This window comes from Cyprinus carpio, chromosome B17 (assembly GCF_018340385.1).
Source record: "Cyprinus carpio isolate SPL01 chromosome B17, ASM1834038v1, whole genome shotgun sequence".
Taxonomy (NCBI): Eukaryota; Metazoa; Chordata; class Actinopteri; order Cypriniformes; family Cyprinidae; genus Cyprinus; species Cyprinus carpio.
Window position 1 is genome coordinate 1,517,448 of NC_056613.1, and position 19,551 is coordinate 1,536,998.

At 35.4% G+C, this 19,551-nt stretch overlaps 1 protein-coding gene across 1 annotated transcript in view; it reads left to right on the top strand.

The window, feature by feature from the left end:
• Positions 1-3,915: 3,915 nt before the first annotated feature.
• Positions 3,916-19,551, top strand: part of LOC109067362 (kelch-like protein 29) — a 120,776-nt gene continuing 105,140 nt past the window's right edge. Inside the window, exons 1-2 of the mRNA XM_042743169.1 lie at positions 3,916-4,115; positions 6,662-6,733. The gene's annotated coding sequence lies outside the window, so the exon portion shown is untranslated. The remainder of the gene's footprint in view (positions 4,116-6,661; positions 6,734-19,551) is intronic.

The following is a 19,551-nucleotide window of genomic DNA, read 5'->3' on the forward strand; positions in this document are numbered from 1 at the left end:
TCAAGGTCAAGTGCAGTACGTTCATCTCACCACCAGAGGTATCTTATTGAAATTGAAAATAATATTGACATAATTGAATATTTATTAATTCAGATTCAATATCTCTGTTAATCTATTCAGATTATTCAAATATGAACGAGATTCATAAACTCCTGAGCTATATAGGTTGTATGTTTGAATTAATGCAAAATGTAATGAGTATTTTTGAGTCCGAAATTTTCGCATGTTAAAAAAACCAACAAACTCATGTTGTTTCAATCACGTACACTGCCTCCGAAAATTTCATCTGTCATAAATAAATTCGGATCAGGTTGACATGTATATATGTATGTACATAAGAATTGATATTGAATCAAGATTGTTCAATTGAATTAAGAGGTCCATCTTAAATGTCATATATTTCAAAATCTTCATTATGTAAAATGAGTGTGAAATCTCGCTCTCTCTTTTTAAAGTGTGAATAATGGAAGAGAGTTTAGGCTGTGTAGTTATGCAGTACAGATGTAAGACATAAAGTATGTACTGTAGATATATTTATATACACATGGACATTTATGTATGACTGGAGATGTAATTATGGGAAAATTATTATTATTATTATTATTCATGTGTATATTAGTGTCCCCCACTTGAGTTTTGTAAATTCATATTGTTCTATATACAGTCGTGGCCAAAAGTTTTGAGAATTACATAAATATTGGAAATTGGAAAAGTTGCTGCTTAAGTTTTTATAATAGCAATTTGCATATACTCCAGAATGTTATGAAGAGTGATCAGATGATTTGCATAGTCCTTCTTTGCCATGAAAATTACCTTAATCCCCAAAAAACCTTTCCATTGCATTTCATTGCTGTCATTAAAGGACCTGCTGAGATCATTTCAGTAATCATCTTGTTAACTCAGGTGAGAATGTTGACGAGCACAAGGCTGGAGATCATTATGTCAGGCTGATTGGGTTAGAATGGCAGACTTGACATGTTAAAAGGAGGGTGATGTATGAAATCATTGTTCTTCAATTGTTAACCATGGTGACCTACAAAGAAACGCGTGCAGCCATCATTGCGGTGCATAAAAATGGCTTCACAGGCAAGGATATTGTGGCTACTAAGATTGCACCTAAATCAACAATTTATAGGTTCATCAAGAACTTCAAGGAAAGAGGTTCAATTCTTGTAAAGAAGGCTTCGGGGCGTCCAAGAAAGTCCAGCAAGCGCCAGGATCGTCTCCTAAAGAGGATTCAGCTGCGGGATCAGAGTGCCACCAGTGCAGAGCTTGCTTAGGAATGGCAGCAGGCAGGTGTGAGCGCATCTGCACGCACAGTGAGGCCAAGACTTTTGGAAGATGGCCTGGTGTCAAGAAGGGCAGCAAAAAAGCCACTTCTCTCCAAAATAAAACATCAGGGACAGATTGATCTTCTACAGAAAGTATAGTGAATGGACTGCTGAGGACTGGGGCAAAGTCATATTCTCCGATGAAGCCCCTTTCCGATTGTTTGGGGCATCTGGAAAAAGGCTTGTCCGGAGAAGAAAAGGTGAGCGCTACCATCAGTCCTGTGTCATGCCAACAGTAAAGCATCCTGACCCCATTCATGTGTGGGGTTGCTTCTCATCCAAGGGAGTGGGCTCACTCACAATTCTGCCCAAAAACACAGCCATGAAAAAAGAATGGTACCAAAACACCCTCCAACAGCAACTTCTTCCAACAACCCAACAACAGTTTGGTGAAGAACAATGCATTTTCCAGCACGATGGAGAACCGTGCCATAAGGCAAAAGTGATAACTAAGTGGCTCGGGGACCAGAATGTTGAAATTTTGGGTCCATGGCCTGGAAACTCCCCAGATCTTAATCCCATTGAGAACTTGTGGTCAATCCTCAAGAGGCGGGTGGACAAACAAAAACCCACTAATTCTGACAAACCCCAAGAAGTTATTATGAAAGAATGGGTTGCTATCAGTAAGGATTTGGCCCAGAAGTTGATTGAGATCATGCCCAGTCGAATTGCAGAGGTCCTGAAAAAGAAGGGCCAACACTGCAAATACTGACTCTTTGCATAAATGTCATGTAATTGTCGATAAAAGCCTTTGAAAACGTATGAAGTGCTTGTAATTATATTTCAGTACATTACAGAAACAACTGAAACAAAGATCTAAAAGCAGTTTAGCAGCAAACTTTTTGAAAACTAATATTTATGTATTTCTCAAAACTTTTGGCCACTACTGTATATATATATGGATGTAAAAGTGTTATAATTTTGGCCCTGTCCACATGAACAGGGGTATTTTCAAAACCGCAACTTCTATGCAGTTTGGCCATTCGTCAACACGCAAACGCTGTACGAGGTCACTGAAACTTAACCTTTTCGAAAACTCCTGCCGGCCAGGTTTTCAGAAACTCCGGTTGCAGTGTTGTCAAATGTTGTTTTTGCTTTTGCATGTGGACGAGGTTTTTTATTTTAATTTTTTTTTTAAATGGAGGAAAAACTGTTTATCAAAATACACGTGTACGAGTAGAGACCTGCGTGGGAATCCTGCAAGATTCTGTCCCGCGCCTGACCACAACATCCCAGCATAAACACCCCCGATAAAATGGTTACAAGCTCAACCAGATTTTATGATTCCAGGGTTTCATTCCAAGGCATGATAGACCTAATTAAAATTACCTATTAAATTACTAAATTTCACAAAAAGCTTATGGAGGTAGCCTTATTATTAATATAAGTCACACACTGAAGTGAGATGATGTTTTGTTTTCATTCACTTGTTTGGCAATGTGCCCACAAAGAGAAATTTTGGACAGATTTTTTCTTCTGCACGTGCATATCATCACCAGGAGATGTCAGTGATGTATTAAATGTGAAACTGAAACACTGCCGAATAGAATTTAATATGCACTTAAATTGAATGTAAATTAAAACTGAAGATTAAAAATGTGCAGATGTTCTGTCAAATGCATAAGATGAACATATAAACATAAACTAAACATTTGTTCAAGTAAAAAAAACATGAATGGTTGTTTACCCTTTGCTACAGTCTATTGCTAACATTTGAGTAGATATGTTATTTCAGTATTTGTAATGTACTGTTTTAAAACCACATTTTTTTTATGCATCTGTTCACTTGAAATGTCTGTGAGTTCAGTTAAACAGTTCCGTGGCATGATTATAATATAATATAATATAATATAATATAATATAATATTTGCACACACACACAAACACACGATTATAAGTACATAATATCCAAGGAATATAAGAATATATCAGTATATTGAACAGTGCATAGCTATATATATATATATATATATATATACATTAAATTGATGAGGTTGCATCAGTGTTATTTTAACATTATTATAGTTTTATTAATATTTTGAATTGTTTTCATTTTTATACATCCTATTTTTATACATTCAAAACTTTAACGTTTCAGTAATTTTGATGTGTGCTTTTGTCAATTATATTTAATTTATATCTAAAATAAAATAACTAACACTGAAATAAAATTAATACAAGTTGTGTGTGTGTATATATATATATATATATATATATATATATATATATGAATGGAAAACATAATACAATATGGAAATACACACACTCACACTTTGTATTCATTTTTAATTCAGTGTTAGGTTTAGTTATTTTATTATGAGTTATCAGTTAATGGAGTTAATTAAGTAACACATTTTTTATTGTTTTAGCTTTAGTCAACTTGCTGTCTTGCGTCCATTAAACACTGAACCTGGACTATTAAGCTTTTCATCTGTAAATTCATCTGACTTGTTGAAACTTGATGCACCTGCACCCTCTCTCTCTCTCTCTCTCTCTCTCGCTCTCTCTCTCTATCTCGACAGGTGGCGCTGTGTGTTTAGTAATAATAGAGTTAAAGGGGCGGAGCAGAAGGTCTGTTACACACACACACACACACACACCGCAGGCCGTAGGAGCGAGCTGACTCTCCAAACACACACACACACTCTCTCGCTGAAGAGCTCAGCATCATCCTCCTCCACATCTTACCATCAGCGCGTGCACGAGCGCTCAGCATCATCATCACTGACAGCAGCGCGAGGGATTCTCACACAATGAAAGAAACGCGCGCAGCTTCATCTGAAGGTAAGAGCTGGAGTTCAGGTCAGCATCAGACTGCTTTACAAACTAGCGCTGCTGGAATTAACCAGAGATACCGCGCTGTGCTTCTGCATGTGTGTTTCATGAGGAGACACTAATGGACCAGCAGCAAAGGCGGCTTGATTTTACTCTGTAGACACTATAGATTGCATAATTCAGGTGCTCTGATCTGGAGCAGCATGTTTGGGCAGGACATTAGTGTTGCACGCTGCTTCTGTCCTCTTAAATTTAGGAAAAGAGTCACTGGAGACGCCAGTTTTCACTTTCTATACGGTTACAGGTGTGCACCCATCGAAACTGCTTTCAGACATGTTGCAATCAATATTTGACTATGCTGTTTTCATGTTGCTATATAGTTAGTTGTTACTATTTGTTAAATTATCATTATTTATTGACACCAGATTTTAATTTAAATGGTTAATATTAAGTATTTAACGGTGCATGTGGTAATTAAATCCATCTATTAAACACTTTCGTCATGAGCAGATGATTTTGATTCATGTTTTGCAATATCACTGAGTTGATGATTTTTGGTTAATTGAGATTATGTTTGACTAATAGACCTATACATTATATTTTGTTTTTAATCTTTACTCGTTCAAGTTTTTTATTCATAAAATACCTTACATGAGTAGGTAGAAGATTGACAGATATTACAGGCACAATGCCATAGATGTCTGTGTCAGACATTTTATTTTTAATTGTATATTTGTACATTTTACTGTAGTTGCTTTGGATTAAAAAGTATCTGCTAAATACATAAACATAGAGCCACAAGTCCACAACACATTCCGTGATGTACAACAGTAGGTCAGAAATGGATAAAATATATAAACAAAAACAAAGAAAAAAATATAATACACTTAATTTCACCTCAAAGCTAACAAAAATAATACTTTGATGAGGATGGAGTCTCTATTCACTCATCTGTTTATGATTTGTTGTATTTGTAGATATACAGACCCACAGAGTTAAGCCATTTGGCATTGAACTGCTGTAGATGCATGTGATGGTTGTCAGTCATTATTTAAATGTGTGTTAATTTCACGTGATCGATGTTGATTTGAAGAAGATGGAGTCTCAGTGTTTCTGTCTGTTAAATCAAGCTGCTTTCTTCCCTCACAAGCAATCAAGACAATAGTAATTGTGTGTAGCAGTGCTGATCTGATTCATTATGAAATGTATTAATTGATTTGTTCAGGTGATAAGGTCTGATTTACCTGTTAGTTCATGTCTGTCAGGTGCTGTGATGAACTATTGATGCTGTAGACTCACAGTTCAGTGACTGTTGTTCAGATGAATATAGTGCTGCTGATTGACAAACTCATGGCCGTCAGGTCACGCAGATCAGTTTATGTCTCATTTGCTGGAATTTATCTGTCAGAAAATTTCAAATCATTCAAATGAAAAGTCATCCTTAAACATTTGCTAATTTTTTTTTTTTTAGATATTATACTGTGCCACTAATTGCCACTTAATGAAGTTCAAGCTTGTTCATCTAATGCTGTCAATCACTCCTAAATTTAGAGTCAAAAGTCTAATTACACAGATGAGTTTGATGAAACGTTTGCTTATGTCTGCTATATCTAAAGCTTTCAAGAGCAAATTTACATTTTCCACAATGAGCTTACATGTTTAGAGGTTAGTAAAATCACCCAGATGGTTAAAATTGCTGCCAGACCTTCAGCTCTGTGGCGACTAGACGGGCAGAAGAATGAGACTGTCTTGGAAAGGACATTAATTGAGCGCTGTAGTCATGTTGACTCTGGTCTTTAGGTATTTAGGCTTCAGTAAGTGTAGGAGATCTTCAGATCCAGCCCAGATTTCACACAGAACGCAGAACAGAACTTATGCAGAGATGAACGAGCGACTTTACACTCATCTGAAGCACTCGTTTGTGTTTGAACGGAGTTCAGAAGAGACGAGTGCATCTAACGAAACCGGTTGGAGGCATATTTCACAATAAAATCACAAAACTGCATTAAATAAATCCTATTTTTCAGACCATTAGGTTTTTTGTTGTTGTTGCATTGTGACATTTTCAATGCAATTAATGACATTTTACCTCTGAAAAAAAGTTTTTATTTTAGAGACACACACACACACACACATAATATACATTTTGGTGGTATTTGTTGTAATATTTAAAATAATTTTATTTTTAGTTTTTATTTGCATTCCAGTAATGAAAGTTTGGTGGTAATTGTGGGGGTCGTACCATTTTTATTATATTATAAAAAAAAAATTGTCTTTTGTTTTGATCTTTAACACTGATGGCTTCTTTCGTAAAGGTTTTATGTGTTTCTACACACTGTTATTGTTCTGTGTTAATAACAGTTGATGCTGCTGCTCTGGAAATCATTTATGGCTACAGATCTGATTTATTGTCTTCGAGAGGTCGTTAAAAACAGGTTCATGCTGACTTGACATTGAAAACCATGTTAAGTGTCCCTGTGTCCTCTGAGCAGCGCTCTCTAAAATCATCTGATTAATGACTTATTCATGATGCACGTTTCTCATTTCTTTAACAGGTGGCGTGTGATTTAGAGGAGAAAAGCTCACGACTGTCTTATACGATGTGCATCGATCAGAGACGCCGTGTGGTGAGTAGTTTTGAAACTGAGCAAGACGTTTGTACTGTATCAGTGCTTTAGTGATTTAATGTTGAAGATTATTATGATTAGAAATCAAACAGAGGCAGCAGTTGAATGTATTTTCTGCGCAGATGTTGTCCACACAGTGTAAGTTGTATTAAAGCCGGAACATTCCTTGAATATGTTGTGGCTGTGATTCGTCACTGGTGGTTTGTGCTCTCGAGGCCTTTATGAAGATGATGGATGTGGTTCTTTGAGGATGGTGTTGTGGCTGAGATCTCACGCTGGGATCCCCGCTGTGTGACGGTCTCAGAGGAGCCTGTTCCTTTGCCTCTTACATCCAGACAACTTAACTGGCACATGTCAGGATGTATAGATGGAGATTAAAGGAAAACCCAAGTTGCTTGTGTGTGGAAAAGCGTGAGATCTGCAATGTCAGCAGCGTATCGGATTCGGAAAAAATTAGTTTGTCACTACAACATTATGAATTTCTAATATAATATTAATGCATGTTTATCACGGTGTGAGTAATTTTGTATTGTTGTAGTGGAGTCTCAATATAGTTATTTTTGTTGGAAATCTAATGAATCAGTAATTTTAAGTATTAAATAAACACATAAGACCGTAATTTACATAATCTAGTGTCTGATATACCTTGCAAATATTTATTCTGATTGGGAAAATGCTGTGCATTTAAATATGTGCATGTGACGACATTTCTGCAAAATGATATAATTTTGCTTGCACGTTTTGAGATCCAGATGTCCAGTAAATGGTGCTAAAAGCATGTTCAGTTTTATCTGAAACAGATGAACAGTAATCTGGCGATGTTTGATTACGTTGGTTGTTGTAGGTATCCCAGCAGTTTGGAAATGTAATGTCCAGTGAGTGGCACTAAAAGGTAAATGCTCTATTGCATTTGAAAATAACGCACCAGAAACACTAAACCTAATCAATAAATATAACAAAAGCAAACATGAGATATCAACTTATGATGAAATATTACAACCATGCAATTTTCTGCAAGTCTATGTGCTTTTTTTGTGACTTTAAATGCTCCACATTGCAATTGCAGTGCTGTACCAGGTGAGCTTACAAGCAAGTTTACTACTGTATGTCAGAACAGCCAAGAGCTGGTTATGTGATTTAAACATCAAAACGTATTAGTTCATACATCATGCACTATGATAAAAGCACTTTGAGGTCATAACATAGTATTATGCATGAAAATAACTCTTTATTAATAAATATTCTGCCACTGTAATTATAATTTGTGTGAAAAATAATAAAAGCTATTGGTGTTTTACTGCCACTAGTGTTTATATCAGCAGGAAACTGTAGTGAATTGTAAGTATAGGTATGTTTTTGCAGTAATGAGATGACAGCACATTTTTCCAATAAGTAAATGTTGCACAATTGCTCAATTCTCAGTTGATTGTTTGAGCCTTTATGAGATTTGAACCCATGATCCTTGAGTTACCAGGCCAAGGTTATGAATCACTGTGCTAAAAACACTTCATTCATATGCTAATTATGATACTATCACAAATTAATTAGGTGTTAATGGCAAAATTAATTAATATTGATATCCAGTTTCTATTTCATGTCTTCTCTATTATGAGGGTTCTTACATCATCTAGGTTTTGGGGTGATTTGAATTATCCAAAATCATACCTATTTTTACTCGTATTTCCTGCAGTCATCATCTCAGTGGTTTTGTTGAAAACTGGGTTTGAATATCTGATGTCTTTATTAATATTCAGTGGCCGTTTCTTGTTGTTTCAGTTTCTAAAGAGCTTGTACGTTGATTGAGGTTTAACAGGGTAAATCTCCTGTTTAACCTCCAGTAACCTCGTTCATCTCCTGAGATGGCCAGTATTTTTTGATATGCTAAAATCACACCTGCATGCAAGCTGTTCTTTTACATTCAGAAATATGAATCACCGTGAAGTGGATGTTTCTTTCAGATTACACGGAACCAATCCAGCTCCTGGAAATCTTTCCTGCTGAGTTGCAGGCCTCCAAAAAATCCACCTGTAATTTTCAAGCAGACCTGCGGAGCTTGATTATCTGGTTCTGCTGTTTCATTGGAATTGAAACTGAACTCTGAAAGAACATGATGCTGCCTTAAAGTCAATGCAGAATTATTATATTTACAAAGTGATCAGCACCACAAAGTACAACAGTCATTTATATATATTAAATAATACATTATTATGGTCATAGATGTTTCATTGCGCTTCAGAATTGTGAAAAATAAGCTATTTTACAAGGGAACAAAAAGTTAGATTTGCATGTAATCTAGTAGCCCTTCTGAAAAATAGCTTAAACTAACTTAATGATTATCTGGTCTCCCAGACTGGCCAAACTGGTCTGTTTTGCTGGGTTTAGATTGGGTTAGATCAGCTAAATATCAGCTTGACCAGCATAAACCGCCTTAGACTGGTTTATTATTGTCATTTTTTCCCCTAAGTAGTCATCATTGAGAACAAGAAGTGTTTTTCTATCAGAAAACTAAGGTGGTAAGGCCATGTTGTCTCAAAGAGTTTATACGTGTATCTCAGATGCTTGTCTTTTATAGTATATGTAATCAGTGTGAATAAAGGAACATTTGCACCCTGTTCACTTTAGGGAGCTACCGGCTAAAGGTTAATTGCTTTTGCTAATGTTATTGAAGCACCCTTCTAGAACTGGGTCGTGTGCGCTCCTTACAAGATGGCCTTTGTGGAAGGAGCTGTTTTTAACTTTATTCCTCAGAAGATTGAATAGAAAGCACCTCGCTCAAGGTACTGTTTCCTGCATTCGTCGTTGTTAAAGGAGTAGTTCATGTAGAAATACAAGATTCTGTCATTTACTCACCATCATGTTGTTCCAAACCTGTTTAAATCTCTTTTTTCTTTGAAAACAAAATGACTCAGTCTGAGGCTTTCAAACTTAAGAGAAAAAAAGATGCAAAAGTATCATAGATCTAGTCTGTAATACTTTTATGTGAGAAAACAAAGAAACAAAGTGCACTGCTTTTATGATGTACTTTTGAACTTCTATGAAAATCTTCCACAGAGGAAAGAAAGTCCTGCAGGTTTGGAACGACATGGGGGTGAAAAAACGATGACAGAATCATTTTTGATTCATCTGTTCCCCTTATTTCAAGGCAGACTTTGCACTATTTTGTTTCCAGCATTGTGCTGAATAGACCAGCGTCTTGAGCTCATTTAGAGGTTGCTGACAGCGTCTGGACTTTTGTGTGCATGGCTGCAGCGTTGCGTTAAATAGGCCAGTTGTGAATGAAAATCGATGGTGGCGCTTGCGCTTTTGTTTACTCATCTGAAAAACGAAGGACTTAAGTTTGCTTGCAGAGCCAATTTACTTACAAATCTTGTGCAGCATGCAGATTAATTTAATTTGTCTGAATATTTGGCCACAACAGACCAGACCACTCTGTTTGATGTTTAATAAGTGAAATAAACAAATGCAGTGATCCACTGATATTCATCTGTTGATGAATCTTTATTTACTTTGCAGATGCATGATGCAGTAAAAAGCCTTTTTCTGGCCTGGTGCATCATGGGAAGGACACCCATTTTCAGAAATGCTTTTTTTTTTTTTTTTTTTTTTTTCATCCATCAAAAACATGACTTATTTGCTAGTGAGTGAACTTCATTTGAAAACAAAGCTTGAATGGATTATTTATCAGTGGAAAAAATGAATTAATAAACAAACACCTATGATCAATAAATCCATTCTTTCCTTTGTTTCATAGTGTTGCCTTAAACATAACTAAAAAATACCCCTATTTTTTTTTTTTTTTAAGAATTGTTTAACTTTAGTAATGAGGTTCATTTTATGCAAAAAAAGTGAATGAAAGGTTTTGCTTTCATAATGCATGCAGTGTAAGACATTATCAAAGATGTAAGTAAAACAAAGATTATTGGAGTAGGTTTTACAAGAAAATACTCATTCAGTCTACTTCAAAATTTCATGTTAAATTCAGTGTCACTTGCCATTTCTTTATGATTATTTGTAAAATTGACTAAAATTTCTGAGCCATTTATTTCAGTGTGGTAAATTAAAATTATTATTTTTTTACTATGGAAATATCAGAAGTTTTATAAATGATTGCCATTAAATGTGCCTAAATTATTTGTATTTTTTATATTTTCATATTTTTTTATATTATATATCTGTATGTTTTAATCATGTTCAGATTGTTGGTAGGTTTTGCTCATTAGAGTTCTTGTATGTAAACAGAGGCTTAGATTCTGATGCAGTTGCATGTGTTTATATCACGAAGCACATCTGTGCTCATGGTCACCCATCTGGACGACTGTGAGTGTGTGAGTCGTGCATATGCAGGTCTGACAGATTCATTGTTCTCTGTGAGAATCCATGCAGATGCATCCATAACGTTCATGTTATGTTGCAAATGCAACTATGAATATAGTCTTGGCTAAAGAGCACTGTTAGGAATTGAACAACATGAGTGACTTTCGATTCAACGTTTAATGTCATATTTAACACCTCTGCCAGGATAAGATGTTTAATTAACTGCAAGTATGTTCTTTATCCCAGAAAAGCATTCAGTAAGTGCTGGTTGTCGGTGGTGAAAGGGTTACAGCGGTGAGCGTGAAGTGCCCCGTCAGTGAACTGGGCTCATAACCTGTCGTGCGCTGCACTCTGTCTGACCTCTCCGCGAGTCGAGGCCGCTAACCATGCATGAAGCAACATGAATTCCTGATGAAATATTTAAAATGGTTTGGGAAATCGGCTCCGTGTTTAAGTGTTTGAAAGCATTCTCACTCTGACTTTCTGCTTTTGACACATTGGAATGAGAGATTGTTTTTAAAAGCACTTGTGTTGCTTTGAGGCTGGGTGTTTATAGTAAGAATCAAAACAAAAAAACAATAAAATTAAAAAAAAAAAAAATCCAGCTTTTTGACAATATTTTATGTAACTCAGGGACTATCAAATGTAAAGCTGTATGTAAAGCAGGAATTCTCAAACATTTTTGATTGTCTGAGCCTTTTTGACATTTAAATGAATGTTTTAATAATTAACAACACTTTTGCATGTTTGCGGTTCTTTGATATCCAATAATACTAACCAAATAAAATTAACAAAAAATTCATAACTATTCTATTAAAGTTTTTTAACCAGATAACTAATCTATGAAAGTTTATTAACCAGATAAAATGTGCATTAAAAGCATCACAGTGCTGTTTGATTGATATCACCAGTGCAATCATCTTTATTGTTTTGTGATGAATAAATATAATTTATTACATTATATAATCACTAATTATATAAATAATAAATTATATTTGAATATGATATTTATATTTAATTATAATAAATATAATTAAATATTGCCCAGCCCTCAAAAGCACACACCTTAAGGTTCAATTTTGAAAGTGTCAACAAAATTGAACATTAAATTAATAGATAGCATTTTTAAAAATGTAAAATACATTACATATTTAAACCTCATCTCCATGAATTCAAATGAGTCCATCTCCAAAATTAGCTGCGGAACATTTCCAGTGACATTCATTCTTTGACTAGACTAATATAAAGTCAGCTCGTATTAAAATCACGTGAGAATGAGATGTTGGATGCAGCTAGATGGAGGTGAAGGTGTGTTATGGGTGGTTAGATGGGAATGCAGTGAGACAGCTCCGTCCTGTCGTCTCTGGTTTCCACCCGCGGGGTTAAACGCCCGTGGCAGCGCAGCTGGAGGACTGGCATCGTTTCAATAGATCTTCCTGCAGATGAGCTTAGAATAGACGTGTGTTTCTGGTCATATAGAGATCTCAGACGTCATTGCAACCTGACGCTACTTTGATCGTGAAGGTTTTTTAGCAGCATTTTCGGTCTTAAACTAGTGTGACTGTTCTGGATTGTGTGCTTAAAACCGCTGCCGTCTGCATTCAGTTAGAATGAACGTTTCCTACATCTTTTTTCAGCATTAAAACCACACCAGACTAATACGAGACTGGTGTGACGTTTCTCGGTGTGCATGTAATCAAGTCAGACTTAAAAGAAATATGCAAACTGATTAAGTTTATAAAGAGTGACGTCTCAATTTTGAGTTTATGGTTTGACAGAGAGTAGCAATTGAATGAAAAGAGACACTGCACTGTATTTATGCGATCATGCATTTATTTAACCTTTTGCACTACGTGTGAGATATTTAGCACTTAAACAAGATATAATAATGTTACTCAGCGCATAACAGACTCTGTTCCTCAAATCTCATGTTTCCTTCTCCAGCATCAGAGTGTTTGCTCAAGTTTTATGAGTTTCTCTGTTGTCAAAGTGATGAAACTGGATCTCAGCATCAGAAAGACACTGTGGTTGAGAAGAAATCAAATGTGCTGAGCATGCTGGGAAACCACATAGCTTAGAGGCTGTGTAGGATTTTTACTTTACTGCTTTGGATAAACCAAGAGTCCTCTACAACTATCACAAAACATACAAACAGTCATTAGTTTGCCATGAGTATATGTACAGCAAATTTCTGGCTGCTCGATTATGGCAAAAATCATAATCACGATTATTTTGGTCAATATTGTAATCACAGTTATTTAACACGATTATAAGGGGGCCATATGACCAAAACTTTATATGAGTGATTTATTTAAAGAAAGTGATACATATTGAATATGTATTTTCTGTAAATAAATTTGCTATGACATCTACATTGCAAAGACCAGCGGAATTTCAAACAAACAAACAAACAAACAAAAAGTCCTCAAATTTATTGAAAATTATTGAAAATAATTAAACTGTCAGCAATAAAAAAAGCAAAGGACAAATACAATAGAATAAAAAGTTACAAATGAAACAAACTGTGCTTTATTTTTTTATGCAAGTCTCAAGCTGTTTACAGCCTACTACAGAATGAATAATCAAATGTAAAATAAAACAGCAGTCTTCACTGTAAGAATTAAACTTTTTTTTAATCTTAAAGCTACAAAAGTCCTTCACTCAAGAGCAGTGTGTGATTATGAATTTGTCTTTTGGTGTTTGATTAATAAGCACACAGTCGCAGCAGAAAATAGCCCGCTGTCACTTTAAGAGCTGCACGGATCCAATTTACCGTTACACACGTATTTTTATTCTCAACTCTTTACGTTCATTTATTCATTTATTTAAATAATCATTTTTGTGTCTATTTGACTGTTTAGGCGCGCACCTTGAGCTAAAAGATGACTTTACATGTCCGTGTTCTGTTCCGTCTCTGAGCGCATATCTCTTGCTGAGGAGCAGCGCAAGATCTCTTTCACGCTTTTAAAAACATGAATAAATATACTTTGATAAAATCAAGCACGTCCCATTTTGCAAATGTCATGTTACATGATTTTACTGTTTTGCATGGGAAATTGGGCTTTTATGGAGGAACAAAAGCACAGTGCTGCAAAAGGGGGGCAGAATGGGGTGAAATAATCGTTTCATCTCGATTATTGTATTTTCATAATTGTTGGAGTCCAAAATCGAAATCGAAAAGTTTTTTCGATTAATTGCACAGCCCTAAGGCATATTAAGGGCCCTATGATTTCCGCGATGCAGACAATGGACGGAATGGCAGAATCCAGTCATAAAAACAATTCACAGTTTAACGCAGAATGTCACGGAATTTGTCAAATTTTGAATGAATTAATCAAAAGTAGATCATTACACTTAAATCAAATCACGATTTGGACTAGTATCTGTAAATAATAAGCCACAAAAGTCTTTTTAAATATGAATCCTGCATGTTCTGTGTGTCTCTGTTAATGAATGGCTGTAAAGAACTGTAAAGGTATTCACGGCAACCTGTCAAAATAAAAGTCCAGTTTGATTTGAAGACATTGTGCCTATTACTATTTTTCAGCAGAATGTACAGTGCCTACTAATATTACTACTAAAATGAAACAAACATTATTTTTCAAGGAATAATCACACAACATTTCTTCCATGTTTTAATTTTAATAGTAAAAAATAAAAAATAAAGTTTGCGTCATTTTCAATAATAAAAAGATAAGTGAAATTAATGTTTTATGGCTTCATTTGATAACCAGAAAAATGTAAATACACAACACAGAATTTCTGAGGAAAAAAAAATTCTTAAGATTACTTTAAGAAAAAAATGAATAAATTAAGTTGTTTTATGCATTCAAATTTTATTTAAAAAAATAAAACATTTCAAAGAGCCCTAAACATGTAATTTTTGTTACACTTTTAATAAATTGATGTGAAAATGTATAAGTTTTATGATTTTAATTAATAATACATGCTTTTTGATTAATAAAATTTAATTTAACTTTTAAAAAGTAATCGAGAAAAATTAAAACGAAAAAAATGGAATTTCGAAAAAGATAAAATGGATTTCAGGGCTCCAAACTGCGACTAAAACAGTCGCATTTGTGACCATAAATATTAATTTGCGACTGACGTTTTTGCTGAGGTCGCCACTGGCGACTACCCGCCGAAAGCTCCTCAGGATTTAACCGCTAAAAAAGTTATGATTTGCTTTATTCTAGCAGCGCCCCGTCTGTGATAAAACGAACTCGGGCCGAAGGTTCATACACACAACTACACCGAGTGTGGACCTGCCACGTGTACAACAGCTTTCAGCCGAGATCGGCCCATAGAGAAAAAGCCGTCTGTCAGCCAGAAGTGTTTTGTAGAGTCGGCGCGGCTCTGGTCCATTATCTTCTCACCGATGCCGAGACTGAACCGACAGAGACGCATTTCAGCCAGAATCAGCCCGAGTGTTATTGCTATCTGGGTATATATTTACATGTTATAACTTACAAATTTGAATGTAATGCCTTTTTTCCTAATTGTTTTGCGATCAAATCTTTTGTAATGTTCGTGTATTAAACTGAGACGATGCGCATCAAAGTTTTAGTGGAAAAAGAGAGTTTCAGACAGTCCTCATCTCTGCTGCACATCAGTGCTGCCGCACACAGTCTGATAAACGCAGCTCCGCTGTGCAGCGAGAGAGAAATGACGGAGACGCAAGAAGGGAAAGTGCAGAAAATACAGCGTCTGTTTCGTGCACAACTTGAACAAACTAGAACAGGTAAAGCTGTCAGCTGTGTGAGTATTGGCAATATCGTTAACAATTCTCGTTTATAATAATTACTAATATGGCTTCTTCTAAACAAGATCTGTGTTCTTTAATAGTTGGGCTAAAGCATTAAAACACCAACGCGTATCGGCCCATTGGCCTTCATCAGGGTGTTGGTTACGTTGGTGTTTTAATGCTTTAGCCCAACTATTAAAGGCTTTTTAACTTTTGCATCCTATTGAGTGCCTGGACTTGGATTATTTAACAAAAACTTTAACAACATTTAACCCTTCCAAGAGCACCAGAGGATACAAGGGATTCCAGCAGCGCTCCAGTTCTCTTTTGTCAAGATCTGTGTTCTTTTAATGCGTGAACCTCATTATTTGAAGTGCAACTGCCGTCCAGTAATCGCAAAAAAACTCTGTGCTTTGTAACTTTTTAATAAAAAGTACCAGCTTTAAAATTATTTCGAATTCATAACGAAATTCAAACAATGCAGTTTTGGCGCTCCTTAATGCAGCAGGCGCGGTCGCTTTAGCGCCTCAGTTCAAGGGCAAGTGAACACATTTAATCTTTCTCTTTACTAATACAGTACATAGTGAACATGAATTAACATCAAAAGGTAGGCTATTTTATAAAAGATCCTACAGTACAACTTACTGAAATGTCTCATGTGTGTGGAGCCCAAGCTACACTCAGTGGTCAAGTGATGCTCATGCTCCATGATACTGGTACAGATTCTGTGTAATGAACAATTCTTTGTGACTGTAGATTTCAAGCTGGAAAAGACATTTAGTTCCCACTTTAAAGTGAACCTTAGTTCCCAGGTCATCTACAAGATGGATTAAAATGCTGATAAAGTCAAGAAAAAGATGAGACCTAAACACATGACAGTATGATTGAAATGTTGAAATGTAAATAAATTAATAATAATAATCGTAAAATAAATAAAACACGTTTATTCTGTGGCACCTAAAAAAAATTATTTGGCTCCTAAGTTTTTTCTTATAGGAGCCAATGGCTCCTTAATCTAAAATTTTAATATTATCAACAGATTTCATAGGGCACTACATATTGGTAATCTGAGAGGCATTCAGACAAAGGCCAGCAATCCAGTTTCCACAAAAATAGTAAGCAGAGAGGTGGTTTCCAACATTGATAATAATAAGAAATGTTCAAAAAATTAGAATGATTTCTGAAGGATCATGTGACACTTAAGACTAGAGTAATGATGCTGAAAATTCAGCTTTTCATCACAGGAATAAATTACATTTTGAAATATATTCACATAGAAAAGAGTTATTTTGAATTGTAATAATATTTCACAATATTAGTGTTTTTATCTGGATTTTTTTTATCAAATAAATGCAGCCTTGGTGAACAAAACAGACTTCTTTTAAAACATTAAAACATCTAAATGATTCCAAACTATTGACCAGTTGCTCTGAGATGAATCATAACATAAAACGTTGATTCAATGCACATGTATAATTTTAGCCTCCCCCAAAGCTTTTGCTTTGTGATTCACTGGTGTTTCCAGTGGTCAGTGGGCTGATCAGGACACCACACTCCTACACAACTGCAGCGCTGCACAATCTCACTGCTGACTACAATGTTGATTAAAGCTGACATTGTAATAATAATGCTGCTTTACCGGGCGGCCGGCGGTGCATGTGCTGCTGACGGTAGACTGCGGCCAGGAAGCCAAATGATGCTCTTCTCTTTCCTTCCTTCCCTGCTGCTGTCCTGCATCATTATCATAAACCATCCTAAAGACTAAAAGAGACACAGGATATATTACACCTGGGCGGGATGACTGTATGCAGCCTACTGTGCAACACCGCTATAGCGTTTATATTGCAGAAGATCAGTGGGCAGAAATGGCTTGAAGTCATTATTTTCAGTGTGAGTTGGCAATTTACAGTCATGCAGCACGGCTGTGAAATGTTTAGGGATGCAATGAGTACTAATAGGAGTGAAGTCAGTGGAGGTCACATGAGATACTGTTGGCAACATGAAAGTTAATGTGACTGTGAGTGATCTCAGTGTTTTATATGATTCCTTTCTGCCCACATACAACAGTATAATAAAAATGTATGCATAAAAAACTTCTTAAAACGTGATGCATTCATGAGTTTGATTCATGCACTGATAATTGTTCATCTTAGTCATATTATGGAGTACCATATTTAACCAAATATAAGTCATGTTTCTTCATGCAGTTAACATCAAGCATGCAAAACATTTGGATTGGTGCTGAACGAGAGAAGTACATGTGCATACGTTTATTTGTATAGTGCATTTCCCACACGGCAGCAGATTCAGTTTCACTTGAAATAAATTTGTTTAGGCTTGGCTAATTGGTTTATAATGAAAGCCAATATAATTTGTTTATTTGATACTTTTTCAAGCAAATTTCGTTCCTTTTCTGTTCTGAATAATGTTGCCTTTAAAGGATTTGTTGTCGAGTAGTGTAAATTTAGTCAGCTTATTTAGTCTTAGTACTGTGTCAAATGTTCATTTTAGTTTTTATCATATTTAGTCAGCCTGTCCTGTTTAAGCATAGAAAAGCTCTGATGGGGGATTTAAACTCTTGACATCTGGCAACCCCAAGCATGAAAACCTTGTAAGGTATATTTTTTCTATCTTTTTTTTTTGTTGTTTATGAAGATATAGAGCAATTTTAGATATAGAGTTTTTATTACATTTTAGTCTCGTCTTTTTTCGTCAACGATATTTCATGTTGATATGATAATAATTAGTGTCTCATCTTAGTTATGGAAAAATCTTGTTGGTGAATATTTTTCATCGTAGTTTTTTTAACAAAACACTATTTTGAAGTTACTGTAGGTGAACTACAATACATATTTTAGTGTTTAAAATGTTAGTAATAAGTTTATTTTCTGTTATATAATTTCGAGTGTAATAATAAAATATGACTTATTCACAGATACATCATATTTTTCCCTCAACAATGCAATTTTGACCTGGTACAGCCCGAAAAATATTGTATTATGTGCTGCTGTAATTTATACTAACACTTTCTGCAGCACAAGGTTCATTTTTAGCAGCTTGAAACCTGATATGCGGTTAGCGTGACATTAGATTTTGGCTGTACATACACCCCTAGGGTAAACGTGTCACCTCTCGGTTGTCAGGCTTTAATGCATGTTTTAATAAACCTCATGCATATGTTGCATTAATATTTTAATTCGTCCTCCTTATGGCTCATAATGAATGTTCCTCCTTTCCTTTGCTAGTCGCTGCATTGAGTTGTTTGTCAAATTAGTGGTTCAGACTCGTTTGATAAGGGTTCCTGTGGGGAGCCCAGTCCGGTAAGAGTTTGCAAAGTGTGACTGTTTTTCTCTTCTCAGTCTTGTTTGCACAAAGCTGTTTCCCAAGACTCCATCACAGGCAATGTGCATTAACTTAACAGCAAGTTTGACTAATTATAAGGCTCTTTTTGCTCTATTTGCATGAGTTTTGAGGGAGAAAGGTGTTCTGTGAAATTTGTTTTATCATGCGAATGCATTTTGTTTTCTGAATCTAACAAACAAAAATGATTCATGTATCAAATGATATATGAATATGAAATGAGCTTGAAAGGATGCAGACAAACAAACATATTTGCATTCCTACAAGTTTGATTTGCATATTTGTGCTTTTGATTTCCCACGTAGCTGAATGCCGAGGAGCTTTCACTGAATTGTTTTTTGCAGATGAGAACGTGGCTCTGGCTCTGAAATATTTAGTAGAGTGCATTCATATGAAGGTA